This window comes from Neoarius graeffei, chromosome 3, assembly GCF_027579695.1.
Source record: "Neoarius graeffei isolate fNeoGra1 chromosome 3, fNeoGra1.pri, whole genome shotgun sequence".
NCBI lineage: Eukaryota > Metazoa > Chordata > Actinopteri > Siluriformes > Ariidae > Neoarius > Neoarius graeffei.
In genome coordinates this window covers 1,991,174-1,997,336 of record NC_083571.1, presented here as the reverse complement: position 1 = coordinate 1,997,336, position 6,163 = coordinate 1,991,174, and positions in this window count along the sequence as shown.

Sequence of the window (6,163 nt, the reverse complement as noted above, 5' to 3'; positions counted from 1 at the left end):
ATTTCTGACATAAAAGTAAGTTCTAGAATCTTTGTATTCAGGAGTTTGTCTTCCCATGAAACCCCTAGTATTGATCGCAAACAACGGAAGCGGAAAGCATTTCGGTGATGTTCCTGATGATGGTAGGTTACCAAGGTCTCACTACAGTACAAGAGAATGCTGATTATGCATTAAGTGTAGATATGCATCTTTAGTTCTATACTCAGAATATTGGTGCTCCAAACTCTTTCATGCAGCTTGCTAAAAGTTGGCACCCAGAAATTTCAGCATCCAGTGAGTTGTTATGAGTTACTATCAAGTCCAAATATGGAATATTTGTCCATGACCCCCAAAGTATGGTCACTGAAATTTATCCTTGGTGGTCCAGAGGTTCCTTGGGAAAGAACAACAGTATTACCAAGATTGATTTTCAAGCCAAATTCTCTGCAAGCCTTTGCAAGACAAGTACAAGCTTGTTGGAGATCAGCTGCTGTATGAGCAACAATTGCTGCATCATCTGCATAAAGAAGTTCATGAACCCTGATGGCACATATTTTATTGGTTCACGTAGTCTTGCTAGGTGTGAGGGAAATTTAGTGGATGAACATTCCTATTCTCTGTGTTTCTGTGTGTTGAGCTTAAGTGGCCTAGTGTACTGAGAAAGATGTTTTTCCAATGTTGTAATCACCTTTCTGTGACCTTGGTGGTAATGAGCAGGGTGCTTGAGTTCATCCTAACTACGCATCTTCTCATGATGTAACCACCTCTCCTGACCTCGGTGGTGATAAGCAGGGAGCTTGAGTTCTCCCTGCTTGCATCTACCTGCACGTACCAAAGCATGCCAGGTGCACTCATTAGCAAAGCTTCATAGAAAATCTTGAGCCAATCACGTGAAGACACAAGCAGTGAGCGAATGGACAGCCAAAAAAAACACAACTCAGAGCACACGCATACTCTCACATCACTGAAGTGGTGTCTTCTTCTCTTTTCTTCTCTTTCCTTTCCTATTTTACATATCTTTTATATGATCTACTATAATAAATAACTGAAAAGACAACTGCTAAGCGTTCTGAAGTGTTTATTAGAAATTTCCATTACAATTTGGCATCCCTGGGTGGGCCCTATGTGTCTGATCCTCGGATGACGGAACACTCCCAAGGCTACAGTGCGGAGCTGAGAACTCGGACGAGAGACCAGGCCATCAGGGCTCACCGAACCAGTAAGTGATAACTTTGCATTCTTGTGTAAAGAAATTAGTGGAAACAGTATTTAAAGAATGATACAAGAAATGGACAGAGATTGTCCCAGTATTTAAAGAATGATATAAGAGATGAACAGAAATTGTCTCAGTCAAGGAAGACTGATATAAGAGACGGACAGAAGTTTGTCCGAGCCCAGGAGGACTGCTAAGCTGTGGTACCATCAATATGTTTGCAGACAATAGATAAAACACAATTTTAAGACAATAAACTGCAAGTAGTTTATTGGGTTGTGTCAGAGAATTATCCGCCTAAGTGACGACTGGGTAATCACTCGCCTACTTGAGGAGGGGAAGTACGGGTGCGTGTTTCGACGGAGTCACATTCAGCAATTCGTAGGAACTGAATCTTGCTCCCTTTGTTCTCTGTGAACAACTGGCCCGTCGGAGGAATGGGATAGAGAGGTTCGATCATGAAAACGCAAGGACACACCGGTGTGCACGCAAAATATTGATGAATTAACAGAGTACTGTCCTCCTCCAAATTCTGAAACAGAGAAACAGATTTTGTACACATGCGTGAGTTGTCTTTGAGGTTGTTGTGCTAAATGATACCTACTTTAGTTTAAGGCAAATGTCAGATAAATTGTTTACTAATAAGAACGCACCTAAAGGATTATTGTGTCGCATTTTTGGGCATAGTCCAACCTGTTCTTCTTGTGATCCTGATAAAGAAACTCAGCCGCTGTTGTCACAGCCTATTAATATAACAGTGTACAATGGGGAACAGAAGCAGCAAGTTAGGGAAAGGAAAGGAAGAAGCAAGTAAGCCTGAGGCTACATGTGCTATAATAAGAAGTGGGTGTTCCTATGACAACCCAAACATCCAGTTTATGAAAACCTTGTATGGTGAGGATTGTTTGGCACAGTTTGACATATGGGTAAAGGACTTAGAATTCCCTGAAAAGGGCAGTTTTAGTCCCAGGCAGATAGAACAGTTAGAAGAAAAGTTGAAACAGAAGGAAAAAGAAAAGTCTGCAGATAATGTTAAGTTTTTAGGGGACTGCAGGGCATTTTCTGCATGGAAAGAAGAAACACTTAAGAGAGAGTACAAAAGAGAGAAATGACAGGCAGGGCTCTCACCCTCTTCTCAGTGTTTGAAATTTCAGATGGACCCTGACCTGGAGTCTGCCCCACCACCCCGACACACACTGCCTCCTCAGCAAGGCGGAGCATCACTCCCACAAGCGCCTCACCCACAGAAAGGGGGAGAAGTCGAGACAAAGCAAAAAAAAAAAAAACCCTGAGCCTCTGGAATCTCTCCAGCCTACCAGCCACCTCCAGCGTCAGCACCTCCCCTCACTTCTCCATCACACACAAGATCCGGTCTTGCATATGGCGACAGAAGAGACACCCTCCTGGACCTGGCCACATGCTCACCATTGGGTCCACAAGGCCGTAACCTAAAGTCTGAAGTCCTTCATCTTCCAATGGTGGAAGTGATTGGAGCTGACAGCATGATTCTAGTCCACAGACCCTGGACGACAGCTGACATGAAGGAAAGCATGGCTTCTCTTCCCAATGTGAGAGAGGTAGGAGGAAAGAGATTTGGTAATGAACTGTTGATATTTTGCAGAGAATTCCGACCGACCACCCATGAACTTCGCCACCTATTCATGACCAAGATGGGTATAGATTGGAACAAGGTTTCCAGAGAGTGGCCAGAAGCTGACCAGTGGATGGTAATAGTGAGTACAGAAATACCCTCACTTCTCTCTGTGCTTGTCTGATCTAAGCTTTTTCCTTGAACATAGACATGACTAAGATCAGTATGTGTAAGCAAGAAGATGGTGAAGTGGTGTCAGCGTTTCTCGCCTGTCTCACCACCACTCATGAGAAACACAGTGGCCTGACCAGGCTCGTGACCCTGGCTGCAGTGGAGGGCACTCCTGAGCCTCACCAAGATCGAGCAGTATGCTGTGCATGCAGAAAAGCTGCTGAAAGAGAAGGAGAAGACAAAGTCAACACAAAGAGACCAAGACCTACACGCCGCCACTCTCACTCTTCTCCAGACTGCTCAGCCTGGACAAAGAGGAAGAGGTCGAGGTAGGGGCCGAGGCAGGATGACCTGGGGTGACCCGTCCTGGATAAAAGACGCAACCTGCTACAACTGCAATCAGAAGGGACACATTGCTTGAGATTGTCTCCACAGTAGCAGGCAGAGGCCCTGTGAGGAGTACAGCAAAGCAGACTGATGGGCGGACTCCAGGAACGGGTCCCACACAGAGAACAGGGGAGATAATACACACACACCTGATGATACACATACCCATAGGCAGGAGCATTCACATAACATTAAACACATTAGTAGCAGCACCTGCATGCAACAGCAAGACTACACAGAAACGCCCGATACACCAGTCCAAATACTGTAGATACGGTACACCTGAAGTTGCATTAAGTTTGTTAAAATACACAACTACTCCCTTCTCTAAACTCCCTTGTATGCCCCTCACTGTATGTGGGCATGTGTTAACCTTTTTAGTAGATTCTGGAGCAGGACACTCAGTGATACAACATGCGGTACTTCCAGTAGACCCACCGCTCAGCTCAAATTCTATTCAGACAATGGGCATCTCAGGACGACCTGTAACTGAAACTTTCTCAGTCAACCTCCCGTGTAAAAGCGAGGGAGGAATAGTTACATCCCACTCATTCCTCATCTCACATACATGTCCAGTAAATTTGTTAGCACATGATTTAATGTGCAAATTAGGAGTAAATCTCATGTCCACTCCAGATGGACTAACTATTGAAGTAAGTGAAATGTGCGGTGTGCAGTATGGGTTTGGAAGCCCCCTGTATGTGTATGTCTGGCGGCTTTGCTCAGATCAACTCACACAAACTCCCAAACACCTTGTACAGCTCGCACACTTGAACACCTCATCAGTTGACACAGATTATATGATAGAGGAAGATTTGCATTGTACAGCACATGTTCACCAAGGGCAAGATGTGGAGTTTGAAAAGACTTGGTTTGCAGACCCCCATACATGTGAAAGATTGACCCTCAAAACTACATATTGGTCTAAACATTATTGCGCTGTGCAGGTCCATTTTACTCATTGTCCAAACAACTGCATCAATGTTCATCGCAGTGCTCTCAAACATGTTATACGCAGCCTCGTGTCAGAGGACTCTGAGGTTGGCTGCTGCCAGCATGATTTATTTGACATCATTAATTCTATACCCCATGTCTCATTAGCAAAGCCATGAGCCACCCATTGGAAAGACTTGGGGAAGTGGGTCAAGAAGTGTGCAGTCAATGGCAATGAATGGTCCTGAACAGAGGACCCTAGTGTATTGTTTTGCCAAAGGCTTGGGGTCTACAAACAAAGTCATGCTATGTGTGTGCATGTTAAGCGCAGCGTAATATTAGCCACTGATGACTGGGATCCTGGGGACCCCGGCCATAGTGGCCTGTTTGTCTCTGTTTCCACAGGCATAACTCCAGCAGAGGTGCACCTCAAATTGGCGGGAGTTCCAAATTCTGTTTGGGCGAAGGGTAAACATGATGTGGGCCTAATAAAGAATGCTGAACCAGTGGTGATCACCCCAAATCAGATTTCAGGCCTAAACAGACCCAGTACCCACTCAAACCAGAAGCAATTGCAGGTATAAGACCGGTCTTTGATTCATTGCTGGAGGCAGGTGTAATTGTCCCTTGTCCGGACTCTCCAGTGCGCACTCCTATTTTTCTAGTTAAGAAGGCAAGAAAACCGTCCCAGCCCCATGAGTGGAGGTTTGTCCAAGATCTGCAAGCAGTCAATGCTGCGGTTGTTCCGCGTGCACCTGACGTCCCTAACTCACACACCATTTTGGGCCAGGTGCCTGCTGACAGTAAGTGGTTTTCAGTGGTGGACCTAGCAAATGCGTTCTTTTCTATTCCTCTACATAAAGACAGCCAGTATTGGTTTGCCTTTATGTATGATGGTCGTCCATACACTTTCACTCGTTTGTGCCAGGGTTACTGTGAGTCCCCAACCATATACAACTAGTGCCTCAGAGACAGCCTCACTTCATTAAATTTGTCACCAAGATCAGCTTTGTTGCAGTATGTTGACGATTTAATGATTTGTGCCCCAACTAAAGCTCAACGTGAAGATGACACTGTAACGCTACTGCGACACCTCGCTAAGGAAGGTCATAAGGCTAGCCTCACAAAATTACAGTTTGCAAAACAGAAGGTGCATTTCTTGGGGCATGATATCACAGGGGAGGGAAAAACGCTGTCTGCGGACAGAGTCTCAACTATTCAGAAAATTCCCAAGCCGATCACTGTGAAACAAGTTTTGTCATTTTTGGGTATGTGTTCCTATTGCAGAGCATTCATTCCGAATTATTCTATCCTGGAAAGTTCAGTGAGAGAGCTCGTGCACGGTTCATCCCTCACCACTTCGTCACCTGTTGTATGGACACCAGAGGCTGAAGAAGCATTCCTGGCCCTAAAAGGCGCCCTGCAGACCACACCCATGCTGGGACTGCCTGACCCCAATAAACCATTTGTTCAAACTGTAGATGAAAAGAAGGGTTTTATGACCTCTGTTCTTTTTCAGAAACACGGGGATAGATTGAGACCTGTAGCTTACTTCTCCAGCAGGCTGGATCCAGTGGTGGCTGGACTTCCTGTTTGCCTGCATGCAGTTGCTGCAGCTGAAAAGGTGGTAACTGCCTCCAGAAATATTGTGGGGTATTCTAACCTCACCCTTTTGGTCCCACATGCTGTCTCCCTGCTTCTGTTGGAGAAAAAGACGTCACATTTGTCAGCACAGAGATGGTTGAAGTATAACACTGTCATACTTGATATGCCTAACATCATTGTGAAATGTTGTACTGTTCTGAATCCTGCCTCTCTTCTCCCTACAGAGGACAATGGAGAGCCACATGACTGTGTTGCTCTCACTAACAATTTTTGTTCCCCAGGGC